The sequence below is a fragment of the Bufo gargarizans genome, chromosome 6, assembly GCF_014858855.1.
Source record: "Bufo gargarizans isolate SCDJY-AF-19 chromosome 6, ASM1485885v1, whole genome shotgun sequence".
NCBI lineage: Eukaryota > Metazoa > Chordata > Amphibia > Anura > Bufonidae > Bufo > Bufo gargarizans.
This window is the reverse complement of record NC_058085.1, coordinates 16,631,100-16,657,293: the sequence shown is the minus strand read 5'-3', so window position 1 is coordinate 16,657,293 and position 26,194 is coordinate 16,631,100. Positions and strand designations below refer to the sequence as shown.

General features: G+C 42.8%; 1 pseudogene; it reads right to left on the bottom strand.

Moving 5' to 3' along the window:
- Positions 1 to 26,194, bottom strand: part of LOC122940392 — a 718,635-nt pseudogene that overhangs the window by 347,646 nt on the left and 344,795 nt on the right.

The following is a 26,194-nucleotide window of genomic DNA, read 5'->3' as shown; positions in this document are numbered from 1 at the left end:
GTAGAAATTTCCAGGATGGAAAAGCAACATAAGAGATCATTGAACACCGGAGATTTGGTGTATTTGGACACCCTGAGGTCAGAATTAAAAAAACATACTAAATGCAAATACAGTCAAACTCTTCCTCTCAACTCAATATAAATACTACGCACAAGGCAATAAAGCCTGAAAGCTAATGTTCTTTCAACTTAAAAAAAGAAAAGCTGCATCCTACATATCTTGTATTAAGTCACAGGAAGCGAAGCTAGTCCACAAAACCGAGCTTATAGCAGAACAATTCTGCAAATACTATACACAGCTATATAATCTTCGATGCGATGTAAATCCTGAACAGATAGACGCGAGAAAGCAACACATACAATCATGGCTGGATATGCCTTCCCTGTCTAAAGCCCAAATTGCTAAACTAAAGTCCCCATTCACGTTAGCAGAACTGCAAACAGCTTTAAAAGATTCCCCTTTAAATAGGAGGCCAGGCCCTGATGGTCTACCGATTATTTATTATTCCACCTTTAAATAAATATTATTACCTAGACTATTGCTAGTCTGTAATAAAGCAAGAGAGATGGGACAGCCTTCTCCAATGATATGCTCTCGGATCAGATCACCGTTATCCCTAAACCTAACAAAGACCATACACTTTGCTCGAACTATAGACCAATCTCACTCTTAAACAATGACCTAAAATTATATGCCAAACTATTAGCTAATAGGTTAAAGGTATATTTACCGGAACTTATCTCCCCAGAGCAAGTGGGATTCATACCTGGCAGAGAAGGGAAAAAAAACATAATCAGAATTAAACAACTTATGCAGCTTGCAAACAAAAAAAGAACACCGCTGGCCATACTCAGTATGGACGCCGAAAAGGCTTTCGATAGAGTAGACTGGATATTCATGGCTCAGGCAATGACCAAATTTGGCATTCCGGACACTTTTATTGCAGGTGTTATGGCTATGTATCAAAAACCCACAGTGCGCATCCTAGTGAATGGTACCCTTTCTCCAAGATTCCCCATAACAAACGGAACGAGACAAGAATGCCCTCTCTCTCCACTGCTGTTTGTACTGGTGATTGAAACTCTATGGCAGTCATTTAGACAAAATTTAGACATTGTGGGTATGTCGGTCGGTTACACAACTCATAAAACAGCTGCGTTTGCTGATGGTTTTGCTGCTGATCACCTACCCCAGGACTGCGTTCCAGCCATTGTGTCAACCCTTCAGACATTCCATACACTCTCCAATTTCTCGGTAAATATCTCCAAATCTACAGTTTTAAATGTATCTATCCCAACAATGGATTTAAACGAGATTAAAAATCTCTCATCCTTTCAGTGGACAATACACTCAGTAACTTTCTTAGGAATTAAACTCACACCTGAATTCTCCCAGCTATTTAAAGAGAACTTCCTTCCACTCCCTAAATGACTTGAGGACGTGATAAGCTCATGGGATATTCCCTTTATCTCTTGGTTTGGCCGTAGAGTGTTACTTAAGTTCATCCTTATGCCCCCTATCCTTTATTAGCTCCAAGCTCTACCTATACCAATACCTAGAGAGTATTTTACAAAACTGCAAAAAAAAATCTCGAGATTCCTTTGGGGAGGAAAGAAAGCTAGACTGCCGTACAAACAAATAATCCAGGGCCCTGCAACAGGTGGTCTGGGAGTCCCGGATCTCTATATGTACCACAAGGCTATAATGTGTTCTAGATGTTTGGACTGGCTGAGACCAGTCGGCAATAGACTGGACATAGTAGTTGAGAACAGCATATCTCCTCTGCCAATCCGATCCCTGCTTTTTCTAGACCGTCATCATATAACTAAAGCATTACGTTCCCAAAGCCCCATCACATTACGTGTCTGGAGGGATTCTGATTAGTTGACACAACTAACTCCGAACTATCAAACGTTGTTGCAAATAAAATATGTTTTATTTAATTCCACAATACACTTTCAGGAAACTCTCCCGAATAGGGTCAAAACTATCTCTTCTCCAGTCCTTGACCTATGCTGGACAATGATGTCCCGACACTTGAGACACTAAAAGTACAACCTCTACTGGCTAGCCTGTCAACCTGTCATCTGATGTATTTTACTCAGTTTATGAAACAACTACTCGTAGGCATTCCCGACTCCCCAGAACACTCTCCCTTTGAAAAACTAGCTTTACAAGTCAAGGAACCAAAAGGTAAAATATCAAAGCTATACAACCTTCGATTATCTCTGACAAGGGAATGGGAAAAATACCTAAATATAACTTTTTCCATCAATGAAGTCAAAAGGGCTTTATTGAATCCATCCAGGGTGTCCAGGTGTGCTAAACTACAGGAAAACAGCTACAAGGTACTAGCGCAGTGGTACTACACACCATTCCGTCTCAGCCGCATGTTCCCAGGGTGTAATCTAGAGTGTTGGAGGTGTCGAGTAGAAGTGGGCACTCATGATCATATATGGTGGTCCTGCTCGTAAATAAAACACTATTGGGAACTTATATGTAAAACTATTTCAGACCTTAGTGGGTCTTCAATTATAGCATCCCCAAAACTGTGCCTCTTCGGGATATTCAGTGATATCCAGTGCTCAAGACACACTCGTTCTCTTTGTAATACTCTGATTGCGGCTGCTAGATTATTGATTGTGGTTAATTGGAAATCTATTGATCCTTCTACAAAACCACATTGGATACAGAAGTGTGATCAACTATACTGACTTGAACAGATAGCCCATTGTGATTCTAGAACCATTGGTAGATTTGAAGAGATTTGGGGACCTTGGAGTAAATACAGGAAATTCTCTGTCGCCTAAAGTGGCAGGGAGTTTTCTAGTGATGAAGGTCTCAGGTCTGTGTCTGTGAAGGTTCTCATTTATCCAGGTCATTATATATCTGTAAAGAATAAATCAAGGCAACTGGACTTACTGTAGATTTCTTGAAAACGTTTCACTCGTTCTTCTAACGAGCTTTCTCAATTCTGAGTGACTGTACAAGAATTCTCTGGGAATAAATATGTAACTGAATCAACATCTGGTAATTATACCCAGCGTGGGGTCAGAGGTCATTATACCCAGCATGGGGTCAAAGGTGTCGATTCCATTATCCTAATTGGAGTCAGTAGGTGATAATGACCTACCAGAAAAAAGTGTCAAGACAGCATTGTATGTGGCAGACAATAGATGTCTAACCCCGCCACCTCTATTCAAGCTTGGCTTCTCCATTTTTACGTAGATGGCCTCCTTCACACCTTGCTTGTACCAATCAGATTCCTTATCCAAAACACGTACTTGACTGTCTTCAAAGGTGTGACCTGTTTCTTTTAGATGTAAGTACATGGCTGAATCTTGACCAAAGGTCTGTGGTCTGATACATCTACGAAATAGATCCCTCCCTGGCATATAACTACAATATCTTGCGAGGTACACTTGACTTACTACATTATATTTACTCAAGCCCCCTAACCCATGAGAATGGTTTCATATGATGTCATACTTGCCACTAAACGCTGTCACAATATTCTGCCTATAACTGATATTTACCCTAAGACCATCCAGATTTCCAGAAGACCTGTTTTCTCAATCCCTCCCCCCCTTCCTCACCTCCATCCCCCCTGCTCCCTTAAAATTCCATTATTTTGTTTGTCAATGTTTTGTGCAATTGTATTTCACTTTTGGTCTGTTGCACAATTTTATACAGTCCTGTGAAAAACTATTTTGCTGATGCAACTGGATGCTTCACTGTATTATTTCCAAAAGCAATGTTTTCACTTTATTGTCAAAAAAGCATAATGTATATGCATTTTCTGACTTAACCGTTTTGTCTATGACATAAAACAATAAAAATAATTTTACAACAGATGCAAGATAGACTAGGCCGCAATTAAAGATTTTTGCCCCCCCCCCCCCAAAAAAAAAAAGAAAGAAAGAAAGGATCGCCAAAACCGGAGAGGGGGAGGGGTCTGCCTGTATGTAAAGTCCTTTCTAAAGCTACAGTCCGAGAAGATATAAGTGAGGGAATATGTGAAGTCACTGTGGGTAAAAATACATGGAGAAAAAACCCAGTAATAAAATACTAATAGGAGTTTATTATAAACCACCTAAAAATCTACTACTAAACGAGATAGACGAGGCAGAAAATCTTAATGAGGTTATTATGGGGGACTTCGACTACCCAGATATAGACTGGGAAACTGAAACCTGTACATCTCATAAAGGAAACAGGTTATTGGCAATAACCAAAGACAGTTACCTTTCACAACTGGTTCAGGACCTTACTAGAGGGACGGACATACTGGACTTAGTATATATATTTTTTTATAATTGTATATTTATTAAAGAGTAAAGAAATGACAAAGCATATCCACAACAGATTCATGCACATTAGTACAAAGTAAGAGGTAAAACATGTAAATTGTATTCACAGTAACTGAGCACTAATAGCATTCAATGATAGAAAGAGAAATGTCAAGCAATAATTTGTCAATAAAGTGCACAGAAAAAGAATAAACTATGTCTGTCTATAATCAGTCCAGTATAGGACCATTGAGCAGTATATCTCAGAACAGGAAGGCCCCAGGCAGTAGGGAGGGCACTCCAAGGACCCAATGCCTCTCAGGAAGACATGCTTCGTCAAACTAATAACAAAGAGACAAGACAAACAACAAAGACACATTGGGGAGGAGGGGAGACACATCATTCTTGCAAGATCTCTAAGGATATTTCATAGCCCAGTAATTGTCCCAGGGATCCCATATGGCATTGAAGAGTGCAATTTTGTCCTGAAACATAGCTGTGGAGTATTCCAGTGTTCAGACCTCCGTCACCCTAGCATACGAATCGGAGACCTTTGGTGGTGCAAGGCTTTTCCAACATCGGGGTATTAGACAACGGGCTGCCGTAAGTATCATTAGTAATAACTTAAGTGAGTGTTTTTTAACCTGATGAGGAACCACATTAAGCAGGAAGAACAGAGGGTCAGGCTGGATTTCCACAGCAAAAATATCACTCAGAAGCGTGCCTACTCCAGTCTAGTAGGAGCCTATCTTGGGACAGTCCCAGAAGATATGGGGCAATGTACCCCTATGTAACCCACACCTCCAGCACTCTCGGAACTGCTGCGTTCATTCTATGGAGGAGGTCAGGAGTGTGATACCAGTACATCAAAATTTTATATTGGTTCTCCTGGTGTAGCACCAACATTGAGGATTTCGCTGCCCTCCTCCATATAAGGCGCCAAAGTGTGTCCGGTAAGGTCTTCCCCAAGTATTCCTTCCACCATACCATGTAATGAGTGTCTCTGGACCCGCTCAGGAAAGTAGGTCAGCAATATGGAGTAGATCTCAGAAATTAGACCCTTCGCAGGTAACCCTTCCCTACAAAGGCATTCAAAGGCAGTCGGGAGGGAGACTGTAACCCCCGAAAAAATGGACTGGGCAAAGTGATTAATCTGGATATAAAAGTAATTGGAGGAGGAGGGGAGATCATATTTGGTCTGGAGGGTTGGAAACGGCAAAAGGTCCCTAGTGAAGGAGTCCACAATGTCTACAAACCTGAAAACCCCTCGCTGAAACCATGGTCTCGTCGTGGACGCGGTAAGATTAGTGGGGAGCTTAGGGATGATGCAGAAAGGAGGTTATAGCGGAGTGGGTAGAAACCAGAGGGAACTGACCGCTACATAACTGCCATATGGATCTAGTGCAGGCCATAGGCCCTAAAAGATTCCTAACTGGCAGGGCGCCATGGGATCCTGACCATAGCATAGAGTTGGGATGTATCGGAGCCAGCCAGAGTCTTTCTATCTGCATCCAGACAGAGTATGGGTGCAGATAAGCTCAGGTCGTGACGTAGCGTAGTTGGGCTGCCCAATAATATTTGGACAGGTCCGGTACTCCTAGCCCACCTTGGTGCTTACTCGATAGGAGGACTGACCTTGGAATCTTATGACGTCTCCCCGCCCATATGAATCTAAGGAGCTGGGATTGGGTGGATCTCAGATCCTTTAGGGCAGCGGTTCTCAACCTAGGGGTCGTGACCCTTTGGGGGTCGATTGGCCCTTTCCGGGGGGTCGCCTGAGGCTTCCTATTGTGGGTCGCCCGTACAACGGCAGCGGCCCCTTATCCTCGTGCACAGGAAGTGATGTCCTATCACTGCCTGTGCTTGAAGGAGCCTGACGTATGGACGGGTAAGTCGGGCCGCCTGTCTGCTGAGGTCCGAGTTTTTTCGTTAATGACACCGCCGCTGAGCACCATTGCCACCAATGATTTAATTGAGCCTGGCTGAGCCAGGCTAATTTTATTTTAATTATTTGGCTGAGCAAGGCTTAATTTATTTGGGGGGACATGAAGCACCGCTGATTTATTTATTTGGGGGACCCTGAGCACTTCTGATTTATTTATTTAGGGGGGACTTGAAGCACCACTGATTTATTTATTTGAGGGGTACCCTGAGCACCACTGATTTATTTCATTTTTTTTTTGGGGGGGGGGGGGGGGTACTGTGAGCACCATTGAGTTATTTATTTGAGGTATTTGAGGGGTACTGTGCGCACCACTGATTTATTTTTTAGGGGGTATTTGTTGTTTATTATTTATTTTAAAGTTATTTATTTGGTTTACAAATATTTTGTATTTATGCTAAAGTTCTGTGGTTATGAATGAATACTTGTGTATTTGAATTAACATTTGGTTAATGTAATGGTTGGGGGTCACCACAACATGAGGAACTGTATTAAGGGGTCACGGCTTTAGAAAGGTTGAGAACCACTGCTTTAGGGGAACTGCAATCGGAAGAGTCTCAAAGAGGTAAAGAAGTTTGGGCAAGATCGTCATTTTAGTCGCGGCAATGCGTCCCAGGAGAGACAGCGGGAGAGCGTGCCACTTATCCAGAAGACCCCTGATTTCCGCATATATGCGTGGCTTTATAGAAGTCTCCATATCGGGGCGTAAGATCAACACCCAAGTATCTCAAGGAATCCCTCTTCCATTGGAAAGGGAAGTTCATCTTAAGAGAGCTCAGGGCCGCCTAAGGAACATTAAGAGGGAGGGCCTCAGTTTTATGGGTGTTGACCCTATACCCCGAGAGCCGACCAAATTTCTGTAGAATGGAGTGGAGGTTTGGTAGGGAAACATGAAGTTTGGTAAGGGTAAGAAGGATGTCATCCGTGTATAGAGATAGCTTGAACTCCTTGTCCCTAACTTGAACACCTCTGATGTCCGGGCAGGCTCTGGTTTTCGCCGCCAGGGGTTCGATACACATAGAAAATAATAGAGAAGACAAGAGGCACCCTTGTCGCGTCCCGTTGGCAATGTGTATGGGTCGAGACTGAGCATGGGAGAGTTTGATTGTTGCTGTGGGGGAGGAGTATAGGCTACGTATGATGTGAACAAAGGGGCCAGAAAGACCGTATGCTTGCAGAGTAATGGCCAGCTTAAACGGTCAAAAGCCTTTTCGGCGTCTAAACTAAGAAGTAGCGCCTCCTCCCCCGACCGAGACAACATCTATCAAGTCAATGCTTCTACGTGTGTTATCAGCTCCCTGGCGGCCTGGCACAAATCCTACCTGGTCTTTATGGATTAGAGAGGGGAGAAAAACGTTTAGTTGGGAGGCCAGTACCTTGGTATAGATCTTAAGGTCTGAGTTAAGCAGGGCAATGGGCCTGTAATTTTGGCCGTCGTGGGGGTCTTTCCCGGGTTTCTGAATCATTGCGAGGTAAGAGTGAGACATCGGCGTAGGTACTGCGTTGCCAGCTAGGAAATGATTAAAAAGGGTCACTAAATGAGGGGTTAGTTTGGTCTTGAAAGTCTTATAATATTTATACGAAAAGTCATCAGGTCCTGGTGATTTACCTTCAGGCAGGCGGTCAACCACTTCCCCTATCTCTTCAGGAGTAACTGGACTGTTAAGGGTGGAGAGATCGGAGGCTGGCAGGGTAGGTAGGTGACAGGAGGTTAAGTAAGACTGGAGTGCACTCATCGGAGGGGAGGTCAGAGGGTAGGTTGTATAGGGCAGTGTAGTAGGCAGAGAACCTCTCTGCTATCACTCTGGGGTCATAGTGAATCGTTCCATCCGCCCCCTTAATAGCACTCGGATCCGCTTGGGGAGTGCGGTTCCTAAGTTGTCTGGCCAGTAAAGTGTGTGGTTTGTTCCCCCAGGCATAGTAACGCTGTTGTGTGTAAAGCAGTAGCTTGTTGACACAACCTAAAGCTAGACTCTTCAGTTGGGCTCTAGTGTCGACGATTTGTCTCAGTGTGCAGCGCGAGGGATAAGCAGCCATTTTGTCCTCTAGGGTTCGCAAACGGGAGGTAAGGGTCCTGACCAGAGCAACCGAGTCCTTCTTTAGTTTAAAGCTTATTGCAATACAATGCCCCCTCATGACCGCCTTATGGGCCTCCCACAGGGGACGGACATCCCCTACTGACCCCTTATTCAGATCGAAGTAGGACTTCAGATGTTCGCAAAGTTCCTCCTTAGTGATGGGCTGCTTCAGAAGGGAGTCATTAAGTGTCCAGTGGCATTGGCGACCCACTACTAATGTCGACCAGCTCTCGAGCATGATCAGACTAGGTGATTTGGCCCATGTCTGCCCCCTCCAGTAACCTGAGGGTCGAGATTGTACCAAAGAAATAATCGATACGGGTGTGGAAGCTGTGTGGGGCAGAGTAAAAGGAGAAGGACCTGTCAGTGGGGTAGGTGAGATGCCAATGGTCATACAGGGAATATTTCCGCACCAATTTATGAAAGTCCCTAAGCTAAGCGCTGCTGTGTCGCGTGCACCGGCCTGCCCGGTAGAGCGAAGCGATCCATGGATTCAGAAAAAACGGCATTAAAATCTCCGCTCAGAAGCACCAAAGGTTCCGGAGAGTCCGCTCCCTCAACAAAAACCTTGTGGAAGATTCCGCCGAGAAAGCGGATCTGTGAAGTATTTGGGGCATAAATGTTACATAAAGTAATGGGTTTATCTGCCAAGTGACCACAGAGAACAATATAACTATAATATATAGGATTCAATTCTGAGGGGACACTTCGCAGATATCAAGATGGCAACCCTCGCCCTCCAACGGCAATGAGTAGCCAAGTAAGCAATAGGGTACAAATGAGAGGCAAAACAGAAGGAGGAGGAAAAAAAGAGACAATGCAGCAGCACCCTGCAAATCAGATAAAGTACAATAATGCCAAAAAAATACAGTGCTAATGCTACGCTTATTTATAAAGTGAGATGCTTGGCCAATGCATTTTGTACAAAACCATCTGAGCCCGTCTGCCGCACTTCAAGGCGATCTCTGTTAGACGGGTCCTAACACTAAATACTCCCTGAACTTTATGGCGGCCATTATGGCGCATTACAGGTAGTATTTAGTGTTAGGACCCATCTAACAGAGATCGCCTTGACGTACGGCAGATGGGCTCAGATGGTTTTGTACAAAATGCATTGGCCAAGCATCTCACTTTATAAATAAGCGTAGCATTAGCACTATAATTTTTGGCATTATTGTACTTTATCTGATTTGCAGGGTGCTACTGCATTGTCTGTTTTTTTCCTCTAGGTCTTTGCCATGGCGGCGTGCACCTGCGCACTGGCAGGTGCTGACTAACCCCCTTTTTTTAAAATGGAAGGAGGAGTCGCCATCAAAGTGTGTTTCCTGTAGGAACACAACATCCGCTTTAAGGGATTTCAGTTCCAGGAGCAAGAGTTTTCTCTTGGCATTGGAGTTGAGCCCCTTGACATTGAAAGTTACGCACCGCACCATGAGGGTATGTGATGGTATATATTATATGCAAGATACAGCTCACCAAGGGACTCAGTTTGCGTCAGTAGTGTCACACTAACGGAGCTACGGACCACAGGCAAGACTGGGGTATACGATCCCCACAGACGAGGAGGTTCAGGCACCTACAATAGGAGAAAAACACAAGAAGGAGGGGGAAGGAGACAGGACGAGACAACACAAAGTCAGACAAATAAGTAACAGTAAATAACTATTCCCAGGGATGAAATCCATGCCAGGAGAAAACAAAAAATCCCCTCAAGGGGTAAGAGTGTCGGAGACCAGCGAGTCGAGGCCGGCCAAAGAGCAAATCACAGAAAACGTATAAAATAAATGAGCAACTATAAGAGCCCTACGGAGAGCCCGCACCGTAAGGGAGCAAAAAGTAGTCAGCAACTGGCTAAACAATACTAATAGACGACCCATATGATGATCCATCAGAGTCCAACGTCCCTGTGAACCTGAAGGGGTTAAGAACCAGGCTCAGGATGGCCAATTCCTCCAGGCCAGGAGCGGTCAGGCAGGCGGACGTTGCCCCGGTGACAGAGGAGACCGCGGAGAAAAGGATGCATTTGAGCCGGGCCTTCTTTTCCTGGTTACAGATGACCAAGTGTGTGGTGGCGGAGGCGCTGGGGACTCAAATTCCAAATCAGGGATGTCAGGTACAGGAATTCCCAGCGATTTGCAAAAAGGGTGGAGATCCATGAAAGAACGGAGAGTCTCTGTTCTTCCCTGATAACGGGCTACCAGGGCAAATGGGAATCCCCAGCGATAGGCAATCTGGCGGTTCCTGAGTGACTCAAGGAGAGGTTGAAGGGGTCTCCTTTTCTGGAGCGTAAACCAGGATAGGTCAGGAAACAACTGTACAGGAGCGCCGTTAAAATCAAAATTGCGCAGGGATCGCGCTTTAGTCATGATGGTTTCTTTAAAGGCGAAGTCATGGACACAACAGATTACGTCCCTGGGATGAGCCGCAGAGCCCTTGGGCTTGAGTGCCCTGTGCCCCCTGTCCAGCTTGATCTTATGCGAGGGTGGGTGCCCCAAGATCATATTAAATATGGCTTCCAGTGTGGCAAAGAGGCCTTCTTCTCAAGATGCTTACGGAAGGCCGCATACCCGGATATTATTTTGACGATCACGGTTATCCAGGTCCTCCAGATGCCGTCCCATGCCCCTAAGGACAGCTGTTTGGGCAGTGATGGATTCATGAAGAGCAGAAACGTACTGCCTGGTGTCATCATGGGCATTTTCTAGAGAGTCCACCCTGTCCACCACGTGTTTGATATAAGTGCGAACCGCTGCAATCTCAGCCCTGCAGGCTTCTGTAACTTCAGGAGATAAGAGCCCTTAAGTCCTCCTTTGTAGGCAAATGGCTAAAGTAACTCGCCCAAGGTTGTGGGGGTTCAGATGGGGCTGGTGGGCCCATAACAGCGAGTGGCAGAGGGCTTAATGACCTGGCCCATATGTCAAAGGGCAGAGGAGAGCTGCTATCCCCCTGATCCAGTACAGGGGGGGGGGGGATGGAGGAGACTTGCCAGGCCAGGGTTCTTGCATAGGGGCCCCAGTAAGGCTAGGTGTGGGGGCCACAGGGGTAGTATCCCGAACCCTAATAGGAGTCCCGGTACCTGTGTGCACTACCTCTCCATGAGGGATGAATCCAGGAGCCGCCATAACAGGGTCCATGCTTCTAGCAGCGGCTGGCAGATACTCCAAGGCAGCAGGGGAAAGTTCCAGAGCAGATACTCTACACGGAGGGGCCACTGGTGAGGCTCCGATCCCCTGGGGAGAGCCAGCAGATGTTCTCTGCGCCGATCTGCACTCACTGTCCGGAGCGCGGTGGGGGAAGAGAGGAACGGCGGGAGGCCCTTGGTGCCCTGTTGTTGTGGGCGGGAGCGCCGCCCCAGATGCTCGATCCCAGCACTGCTCAAGGGTCCTGGCAGGTGAGGGGGACCGAGGAGGGAGAAGGGTTCTCCTGGGTGCCGATTTTTTCCCCCATATGGGCCGGTACTGGAGCGCTGCAGGCTAGATAGTTGCGGTGCGGGCAGGAACTGGTCTTTCAAGCGGCCATCTCCAGCGGTGTCCGGACCCCCCCCCTGGACTTAGTATTAACTAATAGACCTGACAGAACAACAGATGTGCAGGTTGGGGGGACAACTGAGAAATAGTGTTTCTTCAGGAAGGAACAAAAATACCAAACTTCAAAAAGCAAAAATTTAGCCAACGAAGAGCGGCCATAGGCCTAATTAACTAGGACAAAGTCCTCAACAATAAAAATACAGCCACAAAATGGGATCTTTTTTAAAGCATTCTAAAATCTGTGAAAGGTACATACCTTATGGGATAAATAGAAATCTAAACAAAGCAATAAATAAAAAAAAGAAAGCATTTAAATCACTAAAACAGGAGGGTAGCGAGGGAGCATTAAAAAACTACAAGGAAAATAAATTTAATATGTAAACGAAAAAGAAAAGCAGCCAAACTAGAGACAGAGAGATTTATTGACAAAGAGAGTAAAAGTAACCCTAAAATTTTCTTCAATTATATAAATGGTAAAAAGTATAAATCTGAAGGTGTCGGCCCTTTACAGAGTAATGAGGGGGGAGTTGCAGAGAGCGATGAGGAAAAAGCAAAGCTATTAAATATTTTCTTCTCCACTGTATTCACTGAAGAAAATAAACTGTCAGATAAAATGCAGAATGTAAAATAATAATAAAATGTATATTTATATAGCGCCACAATATTCCGCAGCGCATTACAAGTTCATAGGGTTCATATACAAAACAAAAATAACTGGATAATATGCAACTGAAACACTATGAGTCAGGGCCCTGCTCGCAAGAGCTTACAATCTATGAGGAATTGGGGGTGACACATAAGGTAGTTGATTGTGATAAGTAGGATTCGAGCCATTATTGAACTGACAGGAGTGGTTGATCTGCTTCGGGTTTGGGACTACTAGAGGATCGAGTTTAGGTCAGAGGAGTTGGTGGGGGGAGGTTTAGTCGGGGAATAGTCAGTTTAGGTAGCTTGATAAGCCTGCCTGAAAAGATGTGTTTTTAAGGCACATTTGAAGGTGGAGAAGTTGTGGATTGACCTAGTATTCCAGAGAGTAGGTGCAGCTCGAGAAAAGTCTTGAAGACGGGAGTGAGAGGTACGAATTATGGAGGTTATCTCCATATCTTAGGTTGCTAACAGAACGGAGAGCACAAGTAGGGTGGTAGATGGAGATGAGGGATGAGATGTATAGAGGTGCAGCACTGTGGAGAGCTTTGTGGGTAAGGGTAAGAAGTTTAATTCTTGAGGTGCAGATGACAAGAGCATGTAAGTGATTGAATATAGGGAACAAAGGAGTGATTGGAGTCAAATGTGGCCCCAAGACAGCGGGCATGTTGCACAGGAGTTATGATAGTGCTGCAGACCGAAATAGAAATATCAAGTTTAGGTGAGTTAGTAGATGGGGAAAGACAAGTAGTTCAGCTTTTGAGAGGTTCAGTTTTAGATACAGAGAAGTAAAAGTAAATTCCCCAGGCTGTGTAAGGGCTACTTGACCATGAAGAAGAGTGATGGGGTGCTGCACCAGATGACCTGGCCTCCACAGTCACCGGACCTGAACCTAATTGAGATGGTTTGGGGTGAGCTGGACCGCAGAGTGAAGGCAAAAGGGCCAACAAGTGCTAAGCATCTCTGGGAACTCCTTCAAGACTGTTGGAAGACCATTTCAGGTGACTATCTCTTGAAGCTCATCAAGAGAATGCCAAGAGTGTGCAAAGCAGTAATCAAAGCAAAAGGTGGCTACTTTGAAGAACCTAGAATATGACATATTTTCAGTTATTTCACACTTTTTTGTTATGTATATAATTCCACATGTGTTAATTCATAGTTTTGATGCCTTCAGTGTTAACCTACAATTTTCATAGTCATGAAAATAAAGAAAACTCTTTGAATGAGAAGGTGTGTCCAAACTTTTGGTCTGTACTGTATATATAAAAAAACCTTAGTTTCACTTTTAACTCGATCTATCATTTGATTACCAATATTCATTCAATACAGGAGACTATGTTTGTTTGGGGAGCTCTCACATCGGTCCCAATCATCGCTCCAAGCCCTCGGCTACCTCTAGTAACTGAAAGCAAGGCGCTGTTTATCTCCCTGTAAAAAGGAGTATCTGACGGAATAAAGCCAGTTAGTGACCACCATAAAACATATAAGGGAGGTCAATAATGGGCTAAGCATGAAGATGGCTTCTCTTATATGTGGGTTTTTTGATGTTTAACAAGAGTTGATTTATTGTTAAAACGTTTCCCACATTCTGAACATGAAAATGGCTTCTCCCCTGTGTGAATTCTCTGATGTACAACAAGATCTGATTTATGGTTAAAACAGTTCCCACATTCTGAACATGAAAATGGCTTCTGCCCTGTGTGAATTCTCTGATGTACAACAAGATCTGATTTACTCTTAAAACATTTCCTACATTCTGAACATGAAAATGGCTTCTCCCCTGTGTGAATTCTCTGATGTACAACAAGATCTGATTTATAGTTAAAACATTTCCCACATTCTGAACATGAAAATGGCTTCTCCCCTGTGTGAATTCTCTGATGTACAACAAGATCTGATTTATGGTTAAAACATTTCCCACATTCTGAACATGAAAATGGCTTCTCCCCTGTGTGAATTCTCTGATGTTTAACAAGAGTTGATTTATTGTTAAAACATTTCCCACATTCTGAACATGAAAATGGCTTCTCTCCTGTGTGAATTCTCTGATGTACAACAAGATCTGATTTATAGTTAAAACATTTCCCACATTCTGAACAGGAAAATGGCTTCTCTCCTGTGTGAATTCTCTGATGTATAACAAAATGTGATTTACGGTTAAAACATTTCCCACATTCTGAACATGAAAATGGCTTCTCTCCTGTGTGAATTTTCTGATGTATATTAAGATGTGACTTATGATTAAAACATTTCCCACATTCTGAACATGAAAATGGCTTCTCTCCTGTGTGAATTCTCTGATGTACAACAAGATCTGATTTCTGGATAAAATATTTTTCACATTCTGAACATGAAAATGGCTTCCAGCTTACGAGAGCTGTTTGATGTTTAACACCTTTTCTGTGACTTTTATTCTGTGTTTCAATCTGTGATGAATCAGAAGATCGGACCTGTTTAAAAGGATCAAATGATGCATTGTTGCTGTGATTGGATGAAGGTATATCTTGGATATTGGCATGCTCTTCAAATGTATCTTGTGTGATACCACAATCATCTACTTCAAAATCTAAAGATATCAGATGTTTCTCTGAGTTCCTGGTACAGTCATCTGCCAAGAATAAAACACATTTTATTTTTGATGAATAATATACCATAAAATTGCATTGAAATTTTATAACTTTTCCATATAAAAAAATCCACATAAAGAACAAGACATGGCATAAAATTGAATTATGAATTGACTAAAACTGTGGTGGCCAAACAGACCACAATCTAATAGTCGACCAAGGAGCTTAACTAGACCAGGTTGGCCTCCACTTTGATCAACTTCCATGCAACCCCCACCCAATCATTCATTTATAAATAAAACATTTCCTAGCGCTGAATGCCCTCTTAGTGCCACATACAATAGTTATCTCCCCTCAGTGTCCCTTTTCACAGCGGAATTCCCCATTATTTCCCTCTTCCTAAGGGCCCTTGCATTCGAGCGTTGGTCATGGTGCAAGTCCACAGCTCAGCTCCTGGCCTGACCTCCCCACACTGACGGGGTTGCATAGCATTATATTGATTTATGATGCTATGTAACCCTTACAGTTCTGGAATGTATTGGATAACACTGGCAGCATTATGCCACTGTTATCCAATACATTCCAGAACTGTAAGGGTTACATAGCTGTCACGGATGGTGTTGCAGAAAACAAGAAGTAACAAATAAAGATCCGTCTGACTTGATCCCAAACTAAGGAACAAAAGGGTGAGCCCTATTAAAGCCCTAGAGCTCTCCCTGACTGCTCAGCCCATGCAAAGATCTCAATGATATAAAGTTGCATGTCCACGTACCTAGACTGAGTGACACCTGAAAACCCTATAATAGTGAGGGGACACGACCACCAGCTCCCTGCACTTAATACCGAGGGAGTCTGGGTCATCTAGAAATCAAGCCAACAGGAAAACACAAATACAGAAATAGACTGAGGAACCAGCAGAAGCAACTTCAAGCAGTGAATAGAATCCAGGAAGTAGTATAAACCTCAAAGTGAGGCAGTATGGGAGGGGATATAAAGGGAGACAATCACTGCTAATAGATGACAGCTGGGATAGGGAGAAGAGATGTCAAAGCGAAACCAAAACAAAAGAACAACATGTAGGAGGTACTGAAGAACGTCTGTCAGTACTTCTCAGAGATCTGGCGGTGACAATAGCATCATAAAATCAATATAATGCTATGTGACCCCCAACAGCGCTGGGAGTTCAGGGAAGGTGCACAGGCCGGGGGATTATCTCTGGTCTGTTTGCTCTCCTACTCAGCCCAGCAGGTACAATTACATCACTGTATCACACCTGCTGCTGGGGGAGAGTGCAGGCCAGGGAATGAGACCTGGGCTATAATGGATGACAGATACAGCAGCTGGACTCGGAGGGAGGGAGGGAGGAGAGTAGAATGGACAGTAGGAAACACAGTAAGCTGTTACTGACCATTGGGGAGCTCCTCAACATGTTTTTTTTTCTTTAGATAGAATTACTATTGATAATATGAAGCGTTAGTCACCTGGGTCAGGATGTTGGGGTCTTTATTCACATGCAGGTAGGAAATATCTGGTGTTCAGTGGCGAGACCTTTTTGTACGAGCTCTTAAGGCTACATTCACACGTGAAAAAAAGGCCATAAAAAACAGACACAGTTTTTCATGGCCATTTTTCAACCATTTTTTTGCCACTCTTTTTTAGTCAGTCTGGACGTTTTGCATTTATTTTTTAACGGCCATTATTTGAGAATGATTTTCATTAGCTTTTTTGTATTTAAATTACCAATCCCTGCAGTATACATAATGTCTCCAATAGTGACCCCAGTTAGTAATAATGTCCCCCAGGGTGGCCCCCCATCAGTAATATAATTAATAATGTTAATAATTTGCAGGGTTTTGTTTTTATGGGAAAAAATATAAAAAAACACTCCTCTCATCCACTTGCACGCGTAGAGAAAAGTCGCTCTTCATTTGGTGCTAAAGGACCTACACTCTCAGTGGGACGATGTCACCATGCGCTCCTAAGCAATAATGCTGGGAGAGCATGGTGATGTCATCACGTTGGTACCACAGGTCCTTCCGCACCAAGAGAGACTGCCTTATGTGTGCAAGCGGATAAGGCAATTTATTTTTATTTTAAACCCTAAAAGGCCATTTTCCACTAGTGTACCCATAATAAACAGCCATTACATGGATGCACTCCTGTTTAAATGGCCATTAAAAATAGTCTCATTGATTTACATGGGGTCCATCTGGCAGTGAAAACGGCCACAAATAGGACATGTCCTATTTTTCACAACCACTATTCAGTCCGCGCCATTGACTTCAATTCTAAAAACGGCTGTGCGCCATTTTTCACTGTTGTGTGAATGTAGCCTTATCCTGCAGCCTTTCCCGATCACACAAACTACATTTAGCGCCAAAGAATAATCCTGTGACCCGAACATCATCACTGCAGCTAGGACACTGTGCACACCGAGGTCTCTCCTAATCTCAGTCCTGTCACTCTCAAGTAAACAAACTGCATGGCCCACACCATAACATCTTCCTTTTTTCACGCATTTACATTAAAGGGTTTGTGTCATCTGAGACAATAGGGGCAATTTGCTAGGCTATGCCCCTATTGTCTGGTAGGTGCGGGTCCCACCGCTGAGATCCACACCTATCTCCTAAACAGAACCCCGAAAGTGGTGGAGTGTGCACTGTGCATGCGCAGCACTGGCTCGGCACTGGCTTGGCTATTTCCGTCAGACCCTGGAAACAGTGGCCGTTCATGCACAGTGCACTCGCATTCACTTCTATGGGGAGAGCACTTGGTGGTGGCCGGACCAGAGTCAACCACTTTTGCCAGATCTGTTCTCAATATAGGTGTGGGTCCCAGCGGTTGGACCCGCACCTATTAGACAATGGGGGCATATCCAAGTGATATGCCCCTATTGTCTCCGATGATTATGAAAAGTATATCACTAGAGAGGAACCAATTTCTTAAAATACATTTCAGGTGTAATTCTGAAGAATCAGTCAGAGAGAGTACAAAACAAATGTACTTATTATTACTTAGTTAGTAACCGTCATGTATACTTATTATTTAAACTCTTAACTACCCCCCCCCCCACCGCCCAACACTCCATTCCGGCATCAGTTGCTTCTTATACCTGAGTTAGCACCCATGCACATTTGTGCCTGCCATGGTCCCCATAATTTTTTTTAATTTGCTGGGACAGCCTCTATTCTGGAAAATGGCCTTTTCATATACAATCATAGTGTTGACTTTGCACCTAGAATCCCTAATTGTGGGAGGCTCAGCCGGTATCCAGTGCTGAGCTATCAGCTTCCTAGCCACATACAGTAGTCTGCCTATAGCAAGTTTGAACACGTGTTCAGTACCCAATTCCGATACATAGCCTAAGATATACACTTTCGGGTCTTGTGGAATATTTACGGAGTATGCTTTTTGTATACAGGCATTACCGCGCATTTCCATAGCTTGTGTATCAAGTCTGCAGGTTCCATATCACACCGAGGACACTTAGCATCTAATCTATGACAAAATAGCTGAAGGTTGAAATGGTGATCTTATTAAAACATAACTTTTAATTGATATCAGGATAGAAAAAAAGTCCCTAAGCAAAATAACAAATAAGTGCAAAAATGACACATAAAAAAATTGGTACGCGGCGGCACCTGAAAATATAACCGGTTGTCCTACCGTAACCCAGGTGTCATCCGGTCGTTGTGGATGTTCAGAAGATATTCGTCGTACTGAAAAAAAATCTTAGTGGTAGGAACCGGACATGGATGACAGAGGGATCTAGGTCCCTAATTCACCCTAGGATAGGGATACTGATTTGTCCCTAGTCTCCTAACCACGGAGCACTCGTCCTAAAAAGAACGACCCTGTCTGGAACCTTACCCTTACACTACTTGGCCCTGTTGTGCCCTAGTGCAGCTAATCCCATATATTTTTGATAGAACTTTTGGTGAACCAATATCTGAATATCTAGAAGTCTTCTTCCCTTTATCTAATCTATGACCAATTCGGTTTAAAAATACTGGCGTCTTGTACACTCTATGGATAATAAATAATTGCGAAAGCTTTCCACTTTCACTCAATGACACAGGCACCGCCTCTAATATATCAGCTCATTGCTCTTTCGTGAGTTCACCCACCTCTGTCTCCCTTTTCTGCATTCTAGTCAGTGAGTGAGATTCTAGGTACTTATCTAGCATCAATTGATATGTTAGAGATAACATCCCCTTTCTTTCCCCTTCCGAAACAATCAGATGCAACGCTGCGTCTCTTTGCGCCATTACGCTACCATTCTTAATCATTGTATTATTATTGAGAAGAGGTAAGGAATTTGGTCAGGTGTTTGCTATTGTGCGTTTGCTAATGAGCCTAGCTCATTGAGGTGTTACATTTGTTGCTGGGGGAGGAGCTTGTGAAGGAGTGTGTGTATATATAGAGACAGACTCATTAGCTGGCCTAATTCATTAGCTGCAACTACTAGCTTCAAGTACTACATTAAGTACAGTGAAGAGATATTGCAGGAGATAGTCAGGATGTAGGCTGGAAGGTGGAAACAATACAAAAAAAGGTAAGATTTGTTTGATTTAAATTTTCACATTTTTTTTTTCTCCTCTTTAAAATGGCAGACTTGGTTCAATGCAGGAACTGTTATGCATTTATTTCATGTTCCACTCTTTGGAGATTCGGATGCTGTCAGATCTGTAGATAGTTCTCCTTACTGCAGCAGGAAATTGCATTTTTGAAATCTGAGATATTTAAATTATCTGTTAAACAAACTCCAGCTAGGACTGCTGCAATGCCACTGCCACAGAGGACCCCCAGAAATGGCAGATGGGTTACTGTAGGTTCTGGAAGACTTAGAGTGGTGGATAGAAGACATGTCCCACAGTCGGTGGTTCTCCATAATTCATTTGCAGCACTCTCAGAATGTAAGGACAACATGGATATGGACTCAAGCACAGAGGATGAGAAACCATCGACTCCTATGTCTAATGTATGCAAGACTGCAGCCAAGGACAAAAAAGACAAAGTGAAGTCTCAAAGAAAGCAGCTGTTGCTGGGAGATTCAATCATAAGAAGTGTGGAGCTTAAAGAAAATGGTTTTGTGAGATGTCTCCCTGGGGCTACTGCTAGAAGAGATAGAAGACGTATTATTAATATTGTTAAGCAAGCAAAGCAGGAAGGGGACGTGGATGTTCTTGTCCATCTAGGGACAAATGACCTGGCTTGCAATGAAGTGTCAGAGGTGAAAAAATCTTTTATCACACTTGGTAATGACGTACAGGATTTTGCATCCACCATTTCATTTTCTGAAGTTCTGCCTGTGCATAATGTTCAGAATGATAGGCAGAGGCGCATAAAGGAGTTCAACATATGGCTTGGTAAATGGTGTCAAGAGCAAGGATTTGGCTTTGTTTCTCATAATAGCTCTACTTGGAATAGAAAGGAACTGTACAAAAAAGATGGTTTGCATCTTTCTCTCAAAGGAACAAATGTACTTAGTGAACAACTCCAAGAATTTGCGAAAGAGTATTTAAACTAGGAAGGGGGGGCAAAAGAGTGAAAATAAAAAAGTCCAATTGCCCCCCCGAAACAATGCCAGAACAGGTCAGAAGCACAGAGGTTAAGAAATGATAAGCTCAGAGTCCTGTCTACAAATGCTCGCAGTTTAGGTAAAAAAATCAATGAACTTGGGTCAATAATGGCATCTGAGAATGTAGATTTAGTGGCTGTTACGGAGACATGGTTTAATGAAAGAAATGACTGGGACATAACCATACCAGGGTACTCTTTATACAGAAGAGACAGAGAAGGCAAGAAAGGAGGAGGAGTGACCCTGTATGTGAAAGATAGCATTAAATCTAACCTAATACAAGTTGGTGAGGCCAACATAGAGTCAGTTTGGGTTACGTTGCAGTTTGCTAATCATGCAGTAACTCGTGTAGGTGTGATATATAGACCACCTGGTCAAGTTAAAGAACTAGATGATCTACTAGTTGAAGAAATAGCTAAAATGACAATGAAAGGAGAAGTTATCATTATGGGAGATTTCAATCTTCCAGATATAAACTGGTAAAACCAAAATAGCAAGTTCTACCAGGAGTACAGATATTCTAAATTCCCTACTGGGGTTATCCCTACAACAAATGGTTGAGGAGCCAACCCGGAAGGAGGCCATTTTGGATTTGGTATTCACAAATGGGGATTCGGTATATGATGTCATTGTAGGCGAAACCTTTGGATCTAGTGATCACCAGTCAGTGTGGTTTAATATAAGAACTGTGAAAGAGTCCCACCACACAAAAACAAAAGTTTTAGATTTTAGAAAAACAGACTTTTCAAAAATGAAATTAGTCATAAATGAGTCCTTATCAGACTGGAATGGATTACATGGAGTCCAGGAGAAATGGGACTACTTAAAAGGTGCATTATTGAAGGCAACAGAAAATTGCATTAGACTTGTCAGTAAAAGCAAAAAAAGGAAGAGACCACTGTGGTACTCAGCAGAAGTGTCCCAAATCATTAAAAATAAAAAGCTAGCATTTTGTAATTATAAAAAAAAAACAGAGCAATGAAGATAAGGAAATCTACAAGATTAGGCAGAAAGAGGCCAAGCAAGTTATAAGAACTTCTAAAGCTCAGGCAGAAGAAAAACTAGCTCAGTCTATGAAAAAAGGGGATAAGACATTCTTCAGATATATAAATGAAAAAAGGAAATTAAAACAAGGAATAACTAAATTAAAAACAAAGGACGGAAGGTATGTAGAAGAGAATAAAGGGCTAGCCGACTGCCTTAATGAATACTTCAGTTCAGTTTTTACAAAAGAAAAAGAAGGAGAAGGACCTCCACTAGAAAGGATGACTAATAAATCGTTTGATGCATGTGTCTTTACAGAGGAAGATGTTCTAAGTTTGCTGTCTAAAGTGAAGACAAATAAGTCACAGGGGCCTGATGAGATACACCCAAAATTATTAAAAGAGCTTAGTGGTGAGCTGGCAAAACCGTTAACAGATTTATTTAACCAATCATTAGTAACAGGAGTCGTCCCGGAAGATTGGAAATTGGCAAATGTCGTGCCCATCCACAAGAAAGGTAGTAGGGAGGAATCGAGCAACTATAGACCAGTGAGTCTGACATCAATAGTAGGCAAATTAATGGAAACCCTATTAAAGGATAGGATTGTGGAACATCTAAAATCCCATGGATTGCAAGATGAAAAACAACATGGGTTTACTTCAGGGAGATCATGTCAAACAAATCTTAGAGATTTTTTTGACTGGGTGACTAAAATAATAGACGGTGGAGGTGCAGTAGACATCGCATATCTAGATTTTAGTAAGGCTTTTGACACTGTCCCACATAGAAGACTTATCAATAAACTGCAGTCATTGAGCATGGACTCCCATATTGTTGAGTGGATTAGGCAGTGGCTGAGTGACAGACAACAGAGGGTTGTAGTCAATGGAGAACATTCAAACAAGGTCATGTTACCAGTGGGGTTCCACAGGGATCTGTACTGGGACCAATTTTGTTTAATATCTTCATAAGTGATATTGCAAAAGGCCTCGATGGTAAGGTTTGTCTTTTTGCTGATGACACAAAGATATGTAACAGGGTTGATGTTCCTGGAGGGAAACGCCAAATGGAAAAGGATTTAGGAAAACTAGAAGAATGGTCAGAACTCTGGCAACTGAAATTTAATGTGGATAAGTGCAAGATAATGCACCTGGGGCGTAAAAACCCAAGGGCAGAATATAGAATATTTGACACAGTCCTGACCTCAGTATCTGAGCAAAGGGATTTAGGAGTAATTATTTCAGAAGACTTAAAGGTGGGAAGACAATGTAATAGAGCAGCACGAAATGCCAGCAGAATGCTAGGATGTATAGGGAGAGGTATAAGCAGTAGAAAGAGTGAAGTGCTTATGCCGCTGTACAGAGCACTGGTGAGACCTCACTTGGAGTATTGTGCGCAGTACTGGAGGCCATATCTCCAGAAGGATATAGATACTCTAGAGAGAGTTCAGAGAAGAGCTACTAAACTAGTACATGGATTACAGGATAAAACTTACCAGGAAAGGTTAAAAGACCTTAATATGTATAGCTTGGAAGAAAGAAGAGACAGAGGGGATATGATAGAAACTTTTAAATACATAAAGGGAATCAACTCGATAACAGAGGAGAGCATATTTAAAAGAAGAAAAACTACCACAAGAGGACACAGTTTTAAATTAGAGGGGCAAAGGTTTAAAAGTAATATAAGGAAGTATTACTTTACTGAGAGAGTAGTGGATGCATGGAATAGCCTTCCTGCAGAAGTGGTAGCTGCAAATACAGTGAAGGAGTTTAAGCATGCATGGGATAGGCATAAGGCTATCCTTCATATAAGATAGGGCCAGGGACTATTCATAGGATTCAGATATATTGGGCAGACTAGATGGGCCAAATGGTTCTTATCTGCCGACACATTCTAGGTTTCTATGTTTCTATTATATGCATGACGCAATTGCAGATATTGATAAAAGCACCTGTGAGGCATGCCATATATTCCTTGAATACTGGTGAAGGATCTGAACACTTCACCCTCCAGGAGGTGACCCATTCTTATCACCCCTCTGTCCTTCCACTCATCAAATCATGACAATGATTTGAATTTAGACAATACTAGATTTGACCATATTGAGGTATATTCCGCGATTCCTCTCAAATGTTTAATCTTTTGCTATACTGAATACATGGTGTGTCTTATAGGAATTTCTGATTGCACTGTTTTCTCGTCCAGTCCCTCCAGTAGCATCATTAGGTCTCTACCTTTCAGGTGGTTTCTATATATCTGACCAGTCATGTCTGAGGTTTCTAATTCTAGCCATCCTTTGAAGTGCTGGCCTTGAGCTGCAAGGTAGTACACCCAGGGATTAGGAACTGCTAGGCCTCCCTCGGTTTTATAGTATCTCGAGCTTAATTCTAGCCTGTCCCCTACGCCATATTAGGTCTCTAAATATCGAGTCAATCCTTTTGAACCTGTCTATTGGCAGCCAGAGCGGGGCATTGTGTAGAATGTACAAAAGCTGCAGCATCAAAACCATCTTGAGTAGGTTTGTTCTACCCACTACTGATAGATATAATTTGCACCAAGCCTTGCCTTTATTATGAAAGTTCGATAACAGTGGGGTAAGATTTAATTCCCCAAAATCTTTAATTCTAGGGGATATTTTAATACCCAGATATTTTAACTCTTCCACACATGGGATATTTTTTATCTAGTATCACCTGTGATCTTGGCTGACCATCTATAAGCATTAGTGCAGAGTTATGCCAATTAATTGTTAAGCCTGATAGTTGGGCAAATCTGTCAATGAGAGACATTACAGCCAGAAAAGATGTGGATGTATCTCCTAAGAACAGCAGTGTGTCATCTGCATACATCACCACTCTATTTTACACTGCTTCATAGCAAAATCCACGTATCGCAGGAGACTTACGCACTGCAGCAGCCAATGGTTCTATTGCCAGTGTCTTGTACCACACTGCAATTGAAATCACATACCCGTTTGCCCTAATTCTTGCTTTGGGACTAGAATAGAGTACTTTGACCCAAGATATGAATCTTTGCCCAAACCCCATATATTGAAGCGTACACCACAGATACTGCCATTCCACGCTGTAAAATGCCTTCGCTGCCTCTAAAGAGAAAACTGTCCTATCCCCCATATTGTCAGATGGAATCTATAGACTCGTGAATACATTGCGAATATTGATGGAGGCGGACTTGTAGCTGGCCAGGTAAGACCTGTCCTAGTTTGCTAATATGCCTTATATGCCCTATATGTGTATACAGCTAGACCTGCCAATAGCCTTAATACAGTTCCTATGTTTATGTGTAAAAGATAAAAGCAGAGTTATTTACTGTGACATCATCTTTTCGATGTCATATAACTGTCCCATTTGAAACCCCCTGATGCACCCCTAGAGTAGAAACTCAAAAAAGTGACCCCATTTTAGAAACTACGGGATAGGGTGGCAGTTTTGTTGGTACTATTTTAGGGTACATATGATTTTTTACAAAAAGTAGTAAGCAGGTGGCTCACTCTGATTTATCACGATAGGTGCACAGGTTCAAAGAAACACCCCCTGGTTCTGATTAGTAAATATAGATTGGATGGAACCGGCACTCAAAACAATAGGAATTCACGTGGAGATTGAATTGAAGTATTTAAAATATTTATTAAACAGTAAACAATGTATCCTGTGTGCACCAGGTTGATATTAATCTAAAAAAACATATAAAAAAGCATATAAAATCATATGTATTATAACCGATGACTGTATATAGCCAGAGCACAAAAAGCTGTAAACTTCGACACAGAGGGATACATCCGTGTCCCCCCAATTGGGTATGGCTATTGGAACGTAGCCGTTTGTGGCAGAGCAAAACAGGAGTGCTCTAGATATATTCAATTGCGTGCAGCTTTCATCCAGATTTCATACAATACATAACAATAAAATTTCTATGCCACCTTATAGGACATGGAGTATAGGTATTCAGAGATAATCAATGATTCACACGCTGTGTGGATTGTCCGTCTGCTAGAGTCGTCTCAAAGGGCTGGGTGCGCTGTATATGATAAGTCAATTGTCCAGCAAATATATCGCCTCCGTACTCTTTCAGCGATTCGGTATAATTTCACTTAAGTTTATATTGTAACTTTACTCACTGTGTACCATGTAGGCTCACTAGGTTGATTCCGCGGAAGGGTTACTACCGTGGCGTCCCACGCTTCAGCCTTTCTCCGCTGTGTTTGTATCAGGTCAAGTTGTAGCTTAGATCCCGTCTGTATTCTCGCGGGAGACCTATGTCGGATATTTCACTTTCGTGAGTCCTACATCAAGTCTTGGTCTTACGTGAGTTGAAAGTGGATGGATTTTTCGTCCGTTAGTACATGGCCATGCACCACTGAGATGGTTGTTTCACAGGTAATACGCCCAGACGCGTTTCGAGATATCTTATCTCTTCCTCAGTGGGTAACCTGTGAACTCTAGTCTCTCTTTTTTTATATTCTCATCTTAATTGGCTAATTCATTTCACCTGTTCCAGAAATTCTGTAGTGGGATGGAACCTTGACTTTTCATTGGTCTTTTCTTTTCCATATAATACCAT